Source organism: Babylonia areolata, chromosome 6, assembly GCF_041734735.1.
Source record: "Babylonia areolata isolate BAREFJ2019XMU chromosome 6, ASM4173473v1, whole genome shotgun sequence".
NCBI lineage: Eukaryota > Metazoa > Mollusca > Gastropoda > Neogastropoda > Buccinidae > Babylonia > Babylonia areolata.
Genome location: NC_134881.1, coordinates 99,759 through 120,100, shown reverse-complemented (window position 1 = coordinate 120,100; position 20,342 = coordinate 99,759). Strand labels below are relative to the sequence as shown.

The window sequence follows — 20,342 nt, the reverse complement described above, 5'->3', positions numbered from 1 at the left end:
CTGAACTAACGAAGAAGAAAGATATTGTCTGTGTCACTAAACTAACGAAGAAGAAAGATATTATCTGTGTCACTGAACTAACGAAGAAGAAAGATATTGTCTGTGTCACTGAACTAACGAAGAAGAAAGATATTGTCTGTGTCACTGAACTAACGAAGAAGAAAGATATTGTCTGTGTCACTAAACTAACGAAGAAGAAAGATATTATCTGTGTCACTGAACTAACGAAGAAGAAAGATATTGTCTGTGTCACTGAACTAACGAAGAAGAAAGATATTGTCTGTGTCACTGAACTAACGAAGAAGAAAGATATTATCTGTGTCACTGAACTAACGAAGAAGAAAGATATTATCTGTGTCACTAAACTAACGAAGAAGAAAGATATTATCTGTGTCACTAAACTAACGAAGAAGAAAGATATTATCTGTGTCACTGAACTAACGAAGAAGAAAGATATTATCTGTGTCACTTAACTAACGAAGAAGAAAGATATTATCTGTGTCACTGAACTAACGAAGAAGAAAGATATTGTCTGTGTCACTAAACTAACGAAGAAGAAAGATATTGTCTGTGTCACTGAACTAACGAAGAAGAAAGATATTATCTGTGTCACCAAACTAACGAAGAAGAAAGATATTGTCTGTGTCACTGAACTAACGAAGAAGAAAGATATTATCTGTGTCACTAAACTAACGAAGAAGAAAGATATTGTCTGTGTCACTAAACTAACGAAGAAGAAAGATATTATCTGTGTCACTGAACTAACGAAGAAGAAAGATATTGTCTGTGTCACTGAACTAACGAAGAAGAAAGATATTATCTGTGTCACTAAACTAACGAAGAAGAAAGATATTATCTGTGTCACTGAACTAACGAAGAAGAAAGATATTGTCTGTGTCACTGAACTAACGAAGAAGAAAGATATTATCTGTGTCACTAAACTAACGAAGAAGAAAGATATTGTCTGTGTCACTGAACTAACGAAGAAGAAAGATATTGTCTGTGTCACTGAACTAACGAAGAAGAAAGATATTATCTGTGTCACTGAACTAACGAAGAAGAAAGATATTGTCTGTGTCACTGAACTAACGAAGAAGAAAGATATTATCTGTGTCACTGAACTAACGAAGAAGAAAGATATTGTCTGTGTCACTGAACTAACGAAGAAGAAAGATATTATCTGTGTCACTAAACTAACGAAGAAGAAAGATATTATCTGTGTCACTAAACTAACGAAGAAGAAAGATATTATCTGTGTCACTGAACTAACGAAGAAGAAAGATATTATCTGTGTCACTAAACTAACGAAGAAGAAAGATATTATCTGTGTCACTAAACTAACGAAGAAGAAAGATATTGTCTGTGTCACTGAACTAACGAAGAAGAAAGATATCTTCCTTCTCCATTCTCTCAGCCTTTTCTGCATATAATTGTATGTCACTTTTTCTTGTGTGAAACCAGAGCTTGACGCAATGCAGGACCACCAGATATGTCAATGATGGTCAATACATTAATCCGGGATATATGTGAAACGAAGAAGAACCTTGTGCACTTTGGACATTGCTTTATGTACAAACCTGCATTATTTGTCGATGTCAACAAAGGAATCAAAGAGAAGCCGTCTCTTTTTGTCTCCAAAGCTTTAAAAATGAGATAATACTAAAATGTGATTTCATGTTGATAGTGGCGTGTTGCTTTTTTCCAAGCGATCTCCTATTTTGTTATGTGCGCTTCATTGTATGGGAAATTTGTCTGACAAGTCAGCCTTCCTGGGGCATTATTCAAGAGACCATTGTGCCTGCAGGTAAAGCTGTACCAGCAGACAAATTACCTGAGGCAAGGCAAACTGCACAAGGGTAAGCAATAACCGGTATAGGTCAGAAACACATGAGTCTACCCATGGGTCTCCAAACCCAAGGCCCTTACTACCTGCCCAGAAGCAGAGGTAAACATGGCGGATCCTTTAGTAGCGTTGTTTTTGCTGAGGAACTCTCTCGACAATGTTCAGAACTGTGGTACGATGAGAAGTAAAAGAGCACGGGCAGAAGGGAATCAGTGGGATTTTTTGTTGTTGACGATAGATTAGCTGCCTGAGTGCACTGTGCGTATCTTGAATACAGAGAACTTAACTTTCACGTTGAACTGTACACGCGGGTCCCTACCATGTCAATGGTAGCTTGCCTTAAAAGGCAAAATGAATTTCGTCTTGAATACGGCCCCTCAAGTCATGATTACGTCACCCAACGTTCAACTGTTACGTTACAAGAGAAAGGAAGAGGAGAGAGGAAGGGAACGACATATCGTCCTGTCGGCGTGACCTACTTTGGTGTCGGCGTGACCTACTTTGGTGTCGGCGTGACCTACATTGACCTACTTTGGTGTCGGCGTGACCTACTTTGGTGTCGGCGTGACCTACTTTGGTGTCGGCGGGATGGAGGTGTCGACGTGACCTACCTTGGTGTCGGCGGGATGGAGGTGTCGACGTGACCTTCCTTGGTGTCGGCGTGACCTACCTTGGTGTCGACGTGATGGAGGTGTCGGCGTGACCTACTTTGGTGTTGGCGTGACCTACTTTGGTGTCGACGTGACCTACCTTGGTGTCGGCGGGATGGAGGTGTCGACGTGACCTACCTTGGTGTCGACGTGACCTACCTTGGTGTCGGCGTGACCTACTTTGGTGTCGGCGGGATGGAGGTGTCGACGTGACCTACTTTGGTGTCGGCGGGATGGAGGTGTCGGTGTGACCTACCTTGGTGTCGACGTGACCTACCTTGGTGTCGGCGTGACCTACTTTGGTGTCGGCGGGGTGGAGGTGTCGACGTGACCTACCTTGGTGTCGGCGGGATGGAGGTGTCGACGTGACCTACCTTGGTGTCGGCGTGACCTACTTTGGTGTCGGCGGGATGGAGGTGTCGACGTGACCTACCTTGGTGTTGGCGTGACCTACCTTGGTGTCGGCGTGACCTACCTTGGTGTCGGCGGGATGGAGGTGTCGACGTGACCTACCTTGGTGTCGGCGTGACCTACTTTGGTGTCGGCGGGATGGAGGTGTCGACGTGACCTACCTTGGTGTCGGCGGGATGAAGGTGTCGACGTGACCTACCTTGGTGTCGGCGGGATGGAGGTTGAGGCGGTAGCCCGGCACGACACACATGCTGTTGATCTGGTCGATGGTCAGCATGGAAGCGGACAACAGACTCTGGCCCCCTGAGAATGCCCCACTATGCGGGAAGAAGCCCATGATGTTCAGGTCCTTGACGTCCCCTGCACAGCCACTCACGTTTCTCGCAGTGCTCAGGGCTGCTATGGACGTCAGGGTCATGAGAACAGAGGTCACCAGCACATTGCCCATGGTCCACAGGGCACTCAGTGCCTTTCTGTCTGTCTGCATGACACACAGAACACATGTATAAACCATCTCAGCAGCACCGACTTTGCTTTAGCGTTGACAATGTTCCGAAATATGTGAAAATGGCGTAGATTTTTCTGAAGAAACCCAACCTTGATGCAAACATTTTGAAAAATTATCGACCAGTTTCTAACCTTCCTTTCCTGTCCAAACTCCTTGGAAAATCTGTCCTGAAGCAGCTCAACAACCACTTTTGTTTCAACAATCTTCTTCACCCTTTTCAGTCTGCACATCATGCTGACCACAGCACCGAAACCACTCTCCTTCACATCCTGAACAATCTACTACTAGCGTCCGACTCTGGAAAATTTTCCCTTCTTACTCTTCTCGACTTGTCAGCCGCCTTTGACACGATATACCATTCAATCCTTCTATCCCGTCTTTATTTTACATATGGATCAGCGGCACTGTTCTCATCTGGTTCAAATCTTATCTCACTGAGCAATTCCAGTCTGTCATCGTCGATAATTTCCAGTCTGAACCCGTTAAAATCAAACACGGAGTCCCACAGGGATCTGTTTTAGGCCCTGTTCTCTTCACACTGTACACTGCTCCTCTCTCTGAAATTATCAACCACCACAATGTTAGTCATCATTCCTATGCTGATGACACTCAACTTCAGAAGAGTGATCCCCCTCAAAAATTGTCCTCGCTCTTGCAGGAAACATCTGAATGCTTCCTGGACATTCAAAACTGGATTACTCTAAATAAGTTACAATTGAACGCAGACAAAACCGAAGCAATGATCACAGGAACTGAACAAAAAATCTCTTCCATCACAGCTGACAAAATCAAACTTGGCAGTACATCCATCCTACTTTCCAGCTCAGTCAGGAACCTCGGCGTTGTCCTTGACAACATACTGTCCATGCAAAAATTTATCAGTCAGACATGTCAGTCCTGCTACTTTCAATTGCGACGCATCAGTTCCATTCAGAAATATCTGTCCACCGACGCAACATCTAGACTTGTCGTTTCTCTCATTCTCTCTCGCTCTCCGTTAGAAGTGCTCAGTGACATCAATGTAAATGAAAGTGCCACAGCACTCTTGATTGGTGACTCCATCATCAAACATGTGGACCCTATGAAACTTAGACTGCGCTCGTACAACCTGCACAAAATTTGTGTTCCGGGCATGGCAACACATGACTTGGAATATTGGTTGACACATCAGCCAGCATACCGCAACATTAAAGCCCTAGTCATCCATGTTGGTGTCAACGACTGTCCCTCAGGACCAGTCTCTACCGAACGGTGGACTGTCATACTCAATCTGTGTCACCAGGTCTTTCCCTGTTCAAAAATAGCATTTAGTTCACTGGTACCAGCCAAAGGCAAGCATAATCTCAATAACGCTATTATTCCCTCAAATCATAATCTTCTTTCAGCATGTAAAATATCTAATATAACATTTATAGATAATACAGACTCATTTGTCGCAACATCTGGCGCCCCGAAGCTAATCATGTACCAAAATGCAACCCATCCCAGTTTTAAAGGCACAGCACAGCTTGCATCCAATGTAAAGCGCACATACATTAACTGGCTTGTGGACGACCAGACTAGACGTGACCTGTCAGGTAACCGACAACACACTGGTTATGCTGCTCAAGGTTTTTCGACAAAGTTCAGTGGTGGTGATGAGAGACCTAGCCGTACCAACACTCGTGCCGTCCCTACTAACCGACAGCCTTACAATGCTGACAGACATATGCAGCATAATGCACACACTGGTTCTGTGATTTACACAAACCGTACTGACGTTTTTAATCGTAACCCTAACAATACCAATACATACAGTTCCGACCCCCGATATTCATTTAACCCCAAATACTCTGCTGATGATGCTATGGGCTGGCAGCAGAGGTCCCATGCAGCCCCTCATGCTCACAACGCCACAGAACGTGTGACACAAACCCAGGGTCACAGCTACACCCGTGGTACCAATACTTTCCCACAGCGACGGCCAGACAATGGTCATCGTCCCGGTGATGAACCCCTTTTGCCCTCAGTGTATTCTATGGATCACTTCCCCCCATTACCCAACCCCCAGTACCAGCCATCTAAACCTGGTCCCTATTTCCCTCCCCATCAGTCTGTGGACACTCCAAGCTATTCCAACACTGACACACAGTCCAATTCCCAGTCCTTTGTCAGAATGAACCCACATGAGTATCATGGGCGCCCTGGCCAAAACAAAGTTCCTGATACTAAACCCATTTTTCCTCAAGGTGATTTGAATCGTTACATTTATTCATTAAACATGATGACTTCACAGATGTTAAACATGCAACAGTATAATCATGGTTAGCATCTTGTTTGGAAGCGGAGGACGTACAACGTCACTTGTGATTCCAGTTAGTGAGTCTATTTATTTAACATATAATTTTGATTGCATTACCATTCCCATTCTCTCTGTGTGTGTGTGTGTGTGTGTGTGTGTGTGTGTGTGTGTGTGTGTGTGTGTGTGTGTGTGTGTGTGTTACGGGCTTGCCATACTCATGAAATGACATTATCATACTAGTAACATAATTACCGAGAAGGTTATATTATATTGATTGTGGCTCGACGCTCCTTGCGTGGAATACCTGCGGTAACAATTATTGCTTTGTAAAATATTTTTTTGCATTTGACAATTTATGTCGTTCGAATCAAGTGACAGCTTTTGAAGTGATTTTTTGTGTCATTTGATATTCACTGTTGTTGTAGATTGTTCCGATCGATAAGCTTTGTTTATTTTACAGGTTGCAGTTTTCACTTTATTCACATATTGAAATAATTGTTGATCGAGTAACTGTGTGTGTTATTGTGAGTTACATATTTTCTGATTATAATAATGACCACTGTCAATACATGGCCGTCTAGAGATGGTCTCAAAGTAGGTTTTTTAAATGTCAACCATGTTATAAACAAATTAGATGAGCTTTCTTCTATTCTGTATAATTCTGGCAATCAGTTCCGTTTATTTTGTTGTGCTGAATCCAGATTAACATCCGTTATTTCCGATGCAGACGTATCTATACCTGGTTATAACGTTGTCCGCCTTGATCCCATTCTTCCCAAACAAACTGGTTTAATTCTTTACATCAGCCAGTCTCTCTCTTACAAACGTATTGTTTCCTTTGAAAAATATCATGTAGAATCAGTTTGGATCGAAGTATACATTAAAAAAAGTAGACCGTTATACGTTGGATTTGTATACAGAAACCCTTCAGAACATATTGACTGGCTTGATAAATTTAGTGAAATGATGGAGGCTGTTACACTTGCTGGTAATGAAGTTATTCTTCTTGGAGATTTTAACATAGACCTCCTAAAACCCAATCATCGGTGGTTTCAAATATATGATAATTTTGGCCTAGATCAGTTAATTGATACTCCATCACGAATTACCCCATCTTCAAAAACATTAATTGATCATATTTATGTCAGTACAAAACACAATATCATAGAAGTCTGCGCTCCTTACAGTGGCTGTAGTGATCATTTACCGGTGTGCGTCACCTGGCTGAAAAAAGTACGAAAATTCCTAAATCTGGACATAAATTCATTACTTATAGGTGTTTCACTAATTTTGATAAAGAGTCCTTCCTATTTGACTTAGCTCAGTCATCCCTGTCAAATATCTATCAGTTCACTGACCCTGACGAGGCCCTTGAATTTTGGCATAAAACATTCATTAATGTATATGATAAGCATGCTCCATTCAAAACCAAAAGAGTCAAACATACCCCTAAACCTCCTTGGCTAACTGATGAAATTCTAAAAGCCATACATTTTAGAAATAATCTTTTAAAAACGAAACAATATGAAAAATTTAAGAAACAACGAAATAAAGTAGTTGCAATGCTTCGCTCATCAAAAAAGAAATATATCCGGAATATGTTTTCTTGCCGAACTAACAATAACTCAAAATCGATATGGAAGGCCATAAACACCCTCACAAGAAAAAGAACTAATAAAGTATTAGTTGATGCAAGCAGTATAAATATCGATGACCTAAATTACCATTTTTCCAATGTTTCTAATTTAACAGTAAAAAATGATAGATCCCAATTTAACGATCTCGCGTCACTGAAAGAGTTTTGTAATTCCAAAAACATAACATCAGACTTAAACATTCCACCAGTGTCCGTATACGACATTTATTTTTATCTCATACACCTAAAACAAACAGGCACACGAGGTCTTGATGGCATAGATGGTAAAATCTTAAAATCCAGTGCTCCTATCATTGCCGATTCCCTAACTTATTTATACAATATTTGTATTGATAAAAATTACATTCCTAATCATCTTAAACATGCGAAAATAATTCCACTGTATAAATCTGGCGATAAAACTAATCCTTCTAACTACAGGCCTATTTCAATAGTTTCAGTTCTTTCAAAACCTTTGGAAAAACACATTTATAAGCATCTCATGTCTCATATTTCAAAATATAATTTACTCCATCCCAACCAATCTGGGTTTCGAATAAATCACTCATGCCATACCGCACTGACTAATCCAGTAGATGAGTGGCTTATGAACATAAATGATAACAAATTCACAGCAGTATTGTTCGTTGATTTTGCGAAAGCGTTTGATGTTATTGACCATAACCTATTACTGAGAAAACTAACACTTTACAGAATTTCCGAACATGCTTTATCTCTCATCAGATCATTTCTCACTAATCGCCAACATACTGTTTCTCTAACCAATGCACAATCTGGATTTCAGACACAACTATTTGGTGTTCCTCAAGGATCAGTGCTTGGTCCCCTTCTTTTTTCTTTATATATTAACGACCTTCCTCTATCTATTACGAGAGGCTTGTGTGAACTTTTTGCTGATGACACCTCTGTTCATTCGAATCACTCTGACCTGAAAGAATTATCTATTAGCCTTAAAGAAAATGTTGATGAGTTAGTCAGATGGACGGAACAAAACCACATGGCTTTAAACTAAATACATGATAGTTACTTCTCGACAAAAACGACAAAATATTGATTTTAGTATACCGTCCATTTATATAGGTGATAAGAAGATAGAAGAAGTAAGTAATCACAAAGTTCTGGGAGTAACCATAGATAACAACCTTTCCTGGACACCTCATATTGAATGTTTATGCAAGCAAGTCTCCCAAAAAGTGTTCCAGTTATCTAGAGTTAAGCATTTTCTAGATATTAATGCACGAAAACTGTTCTACCACGCACATATTCAGTCTTCGATAGATTATGCATCCACTTTATTCGACCTTTGTAGCGCCAGTACATTGAAGCCACTAGTCAGAATTCATAAGCGAGCCCTTAAAGTTGTACTCCTAAAATCTTCTACACTGACACCCAAAGACTACATTACACTTGATATCCTTCCCCTAACATACAAACTGCAATACAATAAAGCAATTATGATGTATCGAATACAAAATGGATTTGCTCCTTCTTCACCAACTGCACGGTTCCCCTTGAATCAGTCCAGATATACAAATAATATCATTATAAAAAAAACAAGAATCGATCTGTTTAAAACTAGTCTGGCATACTCAGGGGGGACACTTTGGAACTCCTTACCAGAATACATTAAAAATATAAGCAGTATCAGCTCATTTAAATCAGCATACAAAACTTTCCTTTTTAAAAGCCTAAACTCAAAGGTAACACATAACAATATCTGATTTATTCTCTTCAAGTCAATAACTGTGGGGGTTTTTTGTGTGTTTTTTTCTTTCTGATAATGTTTGGTTGTCTCACTGATGTCTTAATTTCTCTGTGTGTGAGTAGTATATCATGCCTGACTTCTTCTTTTTTTTATTTTTTTTATCTCCCCTTGTAACATTTGTTTACCCGAGTGTGCGATTGTGTATGTGATTCTGTTTGTGGTCGATGGACTATCCACCCCCCACCCCCCTTACCTTCCTTCTTTTAAAGGGTTTTTTTTTTTTTTTTTTTTTTTTTTTTGTCTATTTTTATTTTCATTTATTTTTATTTATTTATTTTTTTAATAGTACTTAATTCTTTTTTTCTTTTTTCTTGTACTTGATAATTGCAAATTTGTGCATTTTTGTTTTCTTGTTTTGTGTGCATGTGTGTGTGTGTGTGTGTGTGTGTGTGTGTGTGTGTGTGTGTGTGTGTGTGTGTTGTGTGTGTGTGTTTTCTTCTTTTTTCTCTCTTTGTTCAGGGCTGGGTGGAAAAAAGCATGTGTACTTGCTTATCTCATTACCTTGGTGAAATAAAATTTCGTTTCGTTTCGTTTCGCCTTGGCTACTGTAACTCTCTATTGTCTGGTTTGCCTGCTTCATCCATTCAGTCCCTTCAGCGCATACAAAACTCTGCTGCCCGACTCGTCCTCAGAAAGAAAAGATCTGAGCACATCACTCCTATTTTGCAACATCTCCATTGGCTCCCTGTCTCACATAGAATAAAGTATAAGATCAGCACTATGTTATAAATATATTCACAAATCTGCCCCGTCCTATCTTTGCGGCTGCCTTCACCTCCAAACTCCATCTCGCTCTCTACAATCAGCTTCGGATCCACTCTGTTTACGCATACCCAGATTGAAACACTCCACTGTTGGACGCCGTCCTTTCTCTGTCTCTGGACATTGCATTTGGAAGGAACTTCTTCTTTCGCTTCGTCAGGTCTCCACACTCAGCTCTTTCAAGTCTGGCCTTAAAACCTTCCTCTTCACAAGATAGCCTCCCTCCCCTGCCTCTTCCTTGTCTTCAGTTTCTTCAGTTTTAGAGTTATGCATGCATGTGAATGACTGGTGTGAAAGCGCTTAGATTTGTCTCAGCACAAGCTTCAGTGCTATATAAATACTATCATTATTATTATCATTAGATTTTGGAAAATTATTAATGCCGAACAAACCTAGTTCTGCTGGGATTGCTCAGTATGGACTAAGGAAAATTCTCAATTAAAGCTATAGAAACGTAGCACTGCTAAGATCGCTCATGCAATCCAAGACCAGTGCGGGATAGCGTCATCATCTTCCCATCCATAACCTCCTCTCATCCCCACCACCCCACCCACCTCCCTTCCTTTGGCTTCTGGACTTCTCCAGCCATGCAAACAGTACTGAAAAGCCACAAAAAGATACCACTTGGCAAAAAGAATAGGACGTTAGAAAATTATATCTCCTCACTTGTCGAAGACAAAAATATTTCCTCAAAATACGAAATATTTATCAACATCTCTAAAAAAAAAAAAAAAGTAGTTAACTGATTTCAAAAGTATACGACCTGAAACTGTAAATGATCAAACCAGACGATTTTAACAAGAATCTCAGAAAACAAGGATCAGTTCTTTCTGAAATAAAGTATGGACAAATCAATGGAGAACGTATATCAATGTTCATACAAACGTCAAACACAATTGTGGATTTATTTATAGAAACAGAAAGCATTCATTGTAATCAAATTTCTTCCCATGTGCTGAACCTGATACAATACAAATTCTGCATGCAAAAGAGACAGCTACATATCAGGGGAACTTCAGAATATTACATCTCCACTCCGTGAGAATTGTCAGCCTGGTGAAAATAAATGTAGTAATTCTGCCGACCTATTCTCCCATTTCAAGTGTAATAAACACTATAATATACTGTTCAGTGTTCAGTCTCATCTTCCAACCTATTCTCTGTCCTGCCTGAAAATGAATTTCCCTTGATTCGATTCAACAAACAGATACAGAACTAAGCAACAAATTGAGCATCAGATCTTCAAGTTCAATACCCTCTTCTAGAATAGAATGTCTTTATTACCAAGTGTACCGGGCTCACAAGGAATATTGGGGGGGATAGTACATAACAATGTACGAACACAAATCGAAAATCATACACAAACACAGATACAGAAATTAGGATACATACAAGTGCATATCAATATAAAAACTTGTGCATACTCACACATGCACGCACTGCACACACACACACACGCACACACATGCGCGCGCGCGCGCACACACACACACACACACACGCACACACACACGCACACACACTTTTGGACAGAAGCCGCATATTACCTGTAGATGGAGCTGATGGCTAGATCTTTAGGTAGATGGTTGTTGATTGCACAATTCTAGTTATCAGACTGGATTTGTTCGAGAGACAGGGCATTGACTGCTTTCGGGAAAAAGCTATTGGCGAAGCGATTGATTTTCGTCCTAATACTTCTGTACCGTCGACCAGAGGGGAGCATCTCGAAAATCCCAAAAGCTGGATGTGATTCATCCTGGCTGATTGATTTTGCTTTTTTGAGTAGCCGCTTATAATAAATGTCTTATAGAGAAGGCAGATCAGCCCCGATTCTGTTCAGGGCTGCGACTTCTGCCTTGGAAATGTTTCCATACCAAACAGTAAAAGCGAAGGTTAACACACTTTCAATGACTGCTCGGTAGAAATCAGCCACGATCTCTTTTCTAATTCCGAACTTTTTGAGGCGCCGAAGAAAGTACAGGCGCTGTTGTGCTTTCTTAACAATTTTTTTTCCGTATTTTTCTCCCATTTCAAATCGTTGGAAATGAGCAGTCCGAGAATTTTAAAGTCGCTGATGATCTCTACTTGCTTGTCTTTAATGACAAGTTGTGAGGGGTCAGATCTGGTCTTCCTGAAATCTAAAATTAATTCTTTGGTTTCTGATACGTTGAGTTCTAAGTTGTTTTGATCACACCAGCTGACAAGTTCTAGTACTTCTTCCCTATATTTTGACTCATCACTGTTCGTAATCAGCCCTTCTTGAGTAGTATCGTCGGCAAACTTGACCATGGTGTTGCATTCATTTTGAGTTGCAGTCATGTGTGAATAGTGAGTACAAGAGAGGGGATAGAACACATCTAGGATCCATGCACAAATTGATTCAGGCAGCGAGAGGTCTTTCAGTTTAAAATATCCTTTTGATGGTACTATTGTGTTGAACGAAGAGCTGTAGTCAATGAAAAGGATCCTAGCATAACTGCTAGGATTTTCGAGATGTCTGAGAACGTGGTAGAGACCTGTGCTAATGGCATCTTCAACTGATCTGTTGGCTCTGCAGGCAAACAGAAAGGGATCAAAAGATGGAGGAATGCAAGTTTTTAGGAATTGCAGAATCAAGCGTTCAAATGTTTTCATGACGACTGATGTTAAGGCTATGGGGCGATAATCATTGAGACAACTAGGCTGTGCTTTCTTGGAGTGTCTTATCTGTATCTTGTGTGTATGTATGCGTGGATGATTGGTGTTGTTATCATGTGCTACCATTCAAATTGCACAGACACTTGGTAATATTTACACCGGTTTAATCCACCATCTTGATCCAGATATCACGTCACGCTTCCTGTGACCTTTGACTCTTTATAGTAGTTATTTCCCTTGTATTACTATCTAGGTATAGACACGACATCCCTCCCTTACTTTAATTTAAAATCAGTTTAAAATTACCCAACAGATCTCAAACAGAATTAGTAATTGTTTTAGGTATGAAATACTATCTTCCTATGTAAAAATACTCAACTTAATCAATTGGAAACTCTTTACATTGTGATTCACTCTCATAATGTCTGAATTTGTTTTGTGTTTCAAAAACATAAACATTAAAGAAATTAATTACAAACAAATTTATGTTCACCCATATTCATTCAAAACTTCTGACAAACTAAATACAACAATTAAGAAATGAAAGCATTGTCTCTTGAGTTTTCTATCTTAAACTCTCTAAATACAACAATTAAAAAATGAAAGCATTGTCTCTTGAGTTTCAATCTTAAACTCTTTCAATGTCTGTTTTTCTTACGCATTCTCACATTCGTTCAAAGTTTGTCCTCTCTCCTTCTTTCTCTCCCTTTTCTTAAAATAAATCAATGTCCAACATTCAGTGGGAGTATTATCACTGTAGTAAATGAAATTAAAATAAAGCACATTGAATGAACTATCTGTTCTATTAATCCAAATACACATGCATTCATTCCCAGTCTCTCTCACTCTCAGCTTGTCACATAATCCTCAAGCTTTCTGGGTCTTGTCTTTGTGCGCTCCGATTTTCGGACTGGGGTTGCAGTACAGGTTTTGGGGGGTGATGGGGTAGGGTGTCTGGAATTGAGTGGGGCCTCTGCTAGGGGTTGGGGATGGGGTGGGTTTTCACTGTCAGCTGTTGGAAGGTCGGTGAACTGGGTTGCCTCCCGTGGACTGCTGGGCTCATCACTACTTGGGCTGTGAAACTTCTTTACATGGGATGAGTTGCGGGAGATTTTCACACCGCTTGGAGACTGGACTGTCACTTTGCTGCCTGATTTCTCGATGACTTCATATGGGTCTGGCAGGAAGGTTGTGTCCAGCTTCCCTTGTTTCTGGTCTCTTTTCAGCAGGACGGTGTCTCCGGGCATGATGTTGCACTCAGTCGCTCCTCGTTTCTGGTCAGCATTCAACTTTGAAAGTCCTTTCCTTTCAGCGTCACGGTCTTGGACTTTTTGGTCAATGTAGTCGCTGGGCAACTGGGGAATCTTTGTTCGGATTTTGCGTCCAAACAGTAATTCTCCTGGGCTCTTTCCAGTTGAAGGATGTGGAGATGCTCTGTATACTTGCAAGTATTTCAGAATTTCATCCTTCCAGTCTTTTCCCTCTGCTTGTGCGATCTTCATTCTCTTCAGAAGCGATTCATTTTGGCGTTCAACTTCACCGTTTGCTTGCGGCCATCTTGGTGTAACTCTGATGTGTTTGGCTCCAATGTCTTTCATGTAGTCTGCGAAGACTTCAGATTTGAACTGCGGCCCATTGTCAGAGTGTATTGTGAGCGGCATTCCATGTCTGGCGAATATTGTCTTTAACACTGCCACAGTCTTTTCAGCTGTTATAGATTTCATGATGGCAATCTCGTAGTACCGGCTGTAGTAATCAATGACTACAAGTACTGAGTGTCCTGATGGCAGCGGTCCTAGGAAGTCCATGGCTAGGTCTTCCCATGGTGCGTTTGGTAGTTTGGTGCTCTTCACTGGTTCAGGCGGGTTAGCTCGGCTTACCAGTTGGCAGCCATGGCAGGTCTTGCAGTATTTCTCGGCTTGTTTCTCCATGCCGGGCCACCAAACTTTGGTTCTTAGGTTCTGTTTTGTTCCAACTATACCCATATGTCCTTCATGGGCTAGTGTCAGAATGCGAGGTCTCAATGTTTTGGGGATCACAATGCGGGAACCTCTCAGCACTATGTTGCCAACAGTACACAGTTCATGGCTCACAGCGGCGTACAGCTTGTCACAATTGTGCCACTGTCCTGTCTCTATGCATTGTCTGACTGTCTCCAGCTCGTCGTCTTCAGCTGATGCTTTTTCAATTTCAGCCGGTGTCACAGCACATGGCGTTGCGTTGTTTGTGACGAATCTGACGTGTTCTTCAGCTTCTTCAGAAACGTTTGAGAATGGTGGAGGGGTCTGGGTAGGCAAGAGTCTGGACAATGGATCAGCAATGTTGGCTTTTCCTGGGATGTACACGACTCGGAATTGGTAGGCTTGGAGTCGAAGTACCCATCTCTCGATCCGAGCACTTGGTTTCGAGCGGGGGCCAAAGATGGTCTGGAGAGGTTTGTGGTCTGTGAGAAGATCAAAGTTCAGTCCGTATATGTAGGGATGAAATTTCTCGCATCCCCAGACGATTGCAAGAGCCTCTTTTTCTGTCTGCGAATATCTCTTCTCTACAGCGGTCAGACTTCGACTTGCATAGCTGATGACTCTGGCTCCTTCTTTCTGTCTCTGGACTAGAACTGCACCTAATCCAACTGGCGAAGCATCACAGATGATTTGAGTTGGCGCCTTGGGATCATAGTAGCCTAATGTCTTTGCACTACCTAGGGCTTCTTTCAGTGACTTGAATGCTTCTTTCTGCTCTGGGCCAAAATGAAACTTTTCAGCTTTTCTGGTCAGCCTGCGTAGGGGCTCAGTCAATGTCGCGAAGTTTGGGATAAAACGTGCGCAGTAGTTTGCTAGCCCAAGGAAACTCCTCACTTCACTGATGTTCTGTGGCTCACGGGCGTTGATCACAGCTTCAACCTTATCCTTTGCAGGGTCAAGGCCTTTGGCAGTCAGCTTGTGTCCGAGGAACTCAATCTCGTCTTTTCTGAAATGGCACTTGTCCGGATTCAGTGTTAAACCTGCATCTTGGAGTCTGTGGAGTGTCTGCTGCAGTCGCTCATCATGCTGCTTTCTGTCTGGCGCATGTTTGATGATGTCATCTGAGAGATTGGCCACACCAGGGATGCCTTGTAACACCTGTGCTATTTCATGTTGGTATATCTCACTTGCTGCATTGATGCCCATCACCAATCGCTTATACCTGTAAAGTCCACAGTGTGTAACGAAGGTAGTGATGTCTCGTGAGTCTGGGTGTAGCTCCAGCTGGTGGTAGCCCATCTTCAGATCCAGTTTTGTGAAGACTCTACTTTCAGCCATGTCTTGCAGTAGCTCTTCAACTGTTGGTATTGGATGGCGTTCTCTCTGAACGGCCTCATTGACACGTCGCATGTCCACACACATACGGATGTCACTGTTGGCTTTCGGCACGATCACTACCGGGCTTACCCAGGGAGTAGGCTTCTCCACGGGCTCGATGATGTCACTGTTGAGAAGTTCTTTGATCTTGGCCTCTACCTTGGTTCTGAGTCCAAATGGTGTTCGTCGTACTGGTTGTGCGACTGGCTTTATCTTGGGGTCTACAGTGAGCTCGACTTGGCATCCTTGTAGCTTTCCAAACCCTGTGAACAGTGGTTTGAACTTAGTCTTGATGTCTTTGTTCTCATCTGCTGACACGTTCTGAACATTCAGTCCGATATGAAGTACATTTAGCTCCATGCTAGTTTTTCTGCTAAGCAGCGGGTCTGCATCTTCTCTGATCACAATGAAGTCGGCTATAGCTTTGTTTTCACCAGCACACACTTCTGCTTCAAAACAACATACTGTCTTTAGTGGTGTAGTTGATGTGTAGGGGTACAGCTTTTTGGTGCATTTCTTGATTTTGTGTTCTATGTTCTTTGACTTCAGTTCTGACCACAGTTTTTCACTGATGATGTTGATGTCGCATCCGGAATCAACAATACAGTCAACAGGCACACCTCCTACTTGGATAGTGAGTTTACTGTCTCTGACGGTAGTCTCCCTAGTCATGAATACATGGACCGTCTCTTCATCGCTTTCTGATTCTGAGTTTTCTGCGTCAAGCTGATTCACTCGATTTCTGTTTCCTCTACTTTGCTGTCTACCTTCCTCTTGGTTCTTATTTTTCCGTGGTCTAGCATCTCGATGATCTGTCCTTTCTCTCTTAGATCTAGAACGGCACATTTTTTGGAAGTGATTTGCTCCACCACATTTGCGACATATTTTGCCTCTGGCAGGGCAACTTGGGTTATTGCCATAGTGATCAGTATTACCACATCTATAGCACTCACCTTTGCTTGACTTGTTTTTGTGACTGTTCGTTTTACTATTAGTGTGTATTCTGGCCACTGCTCCATTTCCACCCGAATGATCTTGTTTCATCTGTCTAGCTTGTTCATCTACGGCTTCATGTGTTGCTGCAATCTTGAGAGTCTTTGCTAAATCTAGTTCATCTCCCTGTTCTAGCAGTTTGCGTCGCAATCTGTCAGATTTCACTGTTTGCACAACTTGATCTTTGATCTGGTCTTCTATATTATCGAACTCACAACCATCTGCGTTCAGTCTCAGTCTACCCACGAATTGAGCAACAGTTTCCGTGTCATTCTGGGTTAGTTTTCTGAAATGGTGTCGCTGAAATGTCTTGTTTGGTTTCACTTTGAAGTGTGTTGTCAGCGCCGTCACTGCTTCGTCATATTCTGTTGCTGTTCCTTTGTCTGGAAGATTTGCAAAAATGTCTCTCACCTCCTTGCCTGCCGTATATAGCAAGAGTGCTCTACGTTGTTGCCTCACGTTGTCTGTACTGTCCTCGTTGACAAATAAACCAACACTGTCTGCATAGGCTTCGAACTCTTCTATCCACGAAGTCCACTTGATGCCAAGAGTTTGTGCGTCACCTACCGCTTCAAACGCTTGTGGTCGACCTAGAAGGTTTATACTCGTCGCCATTGTCTTATCTGTATCTTGTGTGTATGTATGCGTGGATGATTGGTGTTGTTATCATGTGCTACCATTCAAATTGCACAGACACTTGGTAATATTTACACCGGTTTAATCCACCATCTTGATCCAGATATCACGTCACGCTTCCTGTGACCTTTGACTCTTTATAGTAGTTATTTCCCTTGTATTACTATCTAGGTATAGACACGACATGGAGCAAGAATGATTGTAGATTTCTTAAGCAGTGTGGTACCGCACATGACTGAAGGGACATGTTAAATATGTCAGTGAAGAGGCTAGATAGTTGGACTGCACACTTCCTCAAAAGCTCTGGTGAGGCGTTGTCAGGGCCAGAAGCTTTTCTCATTTTCAGACGACTGAAGTGGCGTCTGACTTCATTTTCTTGGACTATGAAAGGGGGAGTGGGGGTGATTTTGGGTGCGGCCACGTCGGAAGTAGACAATGGTTTGTCAAACCTGGAGTAGAATGCGTTCAGTTTCTCAAGAAATACTTAAAAGCTTGACTATTCCCGATAAAGCCACAAATCTCCTTATTTGTGACTCCATCATTCATATGATTATTGCAAAATGCTTATCCAGGATACCCCCACAAGCCGCACGGCACCCCTCGTACTCAAAATACGTTTGAAATATGTCCTGGGCGTGACTGTCGAACATTTTGGTATTTGGCTCTCAAAAATTCCTTTGTTTTCGAAATTTGAAAGTTCATATTAGCATCAGTCCCTGTCCCTACCGTCCTGTGTCAATCGACACATTCCATTACAAAAGAAGTTTCTGCATTATCGAGTGGCCTCGACTTCCATCCTGCCTGCTGGGGAAAAATCACCACTTTGATAACGGCGTTTTGCCCTCAAACAACGATTTGCTAGAGATATCTGATTGATTTTAAGTTTCGCTTATTGATGACGTCCCTACCTTCATGCCAGACATCGACCTGTGCAACAGTACGATCCACCCAATGCCAGACACACCGTGTGTCCAGCAGAAAACTTTAAACCTGTACACCATGGACGTCCTCATCGAGAATTCTGAAAGATAACATTAACTCCTTTAAAAAAACAACAACAACGTACAGTTACCGAGATTTGAAAAAAACAAAATATTATCATTCTTCCACTGGGTAAACAACAATTTCTTAACTCAATGCCAGTTCCTGAACTTCCAGCACTGTAGGGTATACTCTGACCATCAGGTGGAGTGTCGCCGCTCTTTCACTGTCACTGGACCCCCCCACCCCCACCCCCCCGTACCCCTCTCCCCCCTCAAGCAATACAGTTATACTGAAAAGCAATGCGTATTGTGGAGATGGTTATTTCAGCTTTAAGAAGTTTTTCCCTCCAGGAACAGCAAGTGGTACTTAAAACAGTTTGGAACTTTTTGGAATATCTGTCACGGTTTCTATTGTTTGTGGGTGAATTTCAGAGAGAGAGAGAGAGAGAGGAGAGAGAGAGAGAGAGAGAGAGAGAGAGAGAGAGAGAGAGCAACAACGGAAACGGCTTCCAGGTTGGTGTCCACGATGACGGCAGTCGAGGTGTTAATAAACTTTCTGTGGCAATATCCACAGTTTTCCCCCCAACATGGAATGAGTAGTGTTTACATTAACATTAATCTTCGTTCCACTTCCAGTTCTTCCTTTGGTTCTCTCGTGAGTTCATTTATCCTACACGCGCGTGTGTGTGTTTGTGTGTATACTAGTGTGCATCTGCGTGCATGTGTGTGTGTGTGTGTGTGTGTGTGTGTGTGTGTGTGATTGTAATGTCAAATATATATTTTAGATTTTTAATACCACCAGTGAGCTAATCTATTTTCATATTGACTGTTTCTGTGTTTCATGTATGTTGTAAATTATGATCCTATAATACGTTCTGTTGTTAACTATTTGTGAATTTATGCAGTATATTCGTTGTCAAATATCCATTCTATTTTTAGTGTAACGCATTGTAGCTACTGTATGAACGATGTCAAGAAAACATCTGGAGCACATGTAGTGTTACACACACACACACACACACACATATATATATATATATTTTTTTTTTTAACAGAAGTGCACACGCACATACATACGCACAAGCGTGCGCGCGCGCGCACACACACACACACACACACACACACAAGCGTGTACGTGTGCGCCAGGCTGTAAAGTTATATTGACATTCTGCAAATACAACCAAAGACATGACCCCTCATTTTCTGTAAACAAATACAACCAAAGACAGACATGATTACACACGACATTCTTGGTATATTCTATTGTATTGACCTGATAATTTGTTATCATCGAAAGAGAAATAACAGTAACACGCACGCAAACACACACACACAAACACACACACACACACACACACACACACACACACACACACACACACACACACACACACACACACACAGCGGACGCATCTAGTTTTGTACTCAGTAACAGAAGTAAGCTGGCTCACGCTACTGATCATTTCGAGCTTTTGGAAAGCCTTAATATTACCAAACAAAGAGACGAAGAACATGAAAAAAACAAACTAACAAACAAAAAACTGCATCCAGTCTGCACGCAACGAGGAAGAGTTTCCGAATGAACCAGTCAGCATGGTACAACAGTTCAGGTGGAAGAACTGCATTGAGGATTTGCTCTGATCTGATGATCTGTAGTTACAGGTTGTTCCCATGTCTTGACGAAATACAACAAATGTATCATGTTGAGGTATTACACAGATAGGAAGTAAGAATGTACATTATTATTATTTTTTTTAATCGTGTAAATTTCTAGTTCACGAACTAAAATCACATATACATGAGTTTATGTTGAAGACTACACATAGTGTTGCAATGAACACACTGATAACAACAACCAAGACAATTATAAACGCGCGC

General features: G+C 41.6%; 1 pseudogene across 1 annotated transcript in view; it reads right to left on the bottom strand.

Annotated features, from left to right (window-relative positions):
• LOC143283194 (gamma-aminobutyric acid type B receptor subunit 1-like) overlaps positions 1-20,342 on the bottom strand; it is a 140,340-nt pseudogene that overhangs the window by 89,551 nt on the left and 30,447 nt on the right. Inside the window, exon 2 of the transcript XR_013055372.1 lies at positions 3,104-3,385. The product of XR_013055372.1 is annotated as a gamma-aminobutyric acid type B receptor subunit 1-like (transcript). The remainder of the gene's footprint in view (positions 1-3,103; positions 3,386-20,342) is intronic.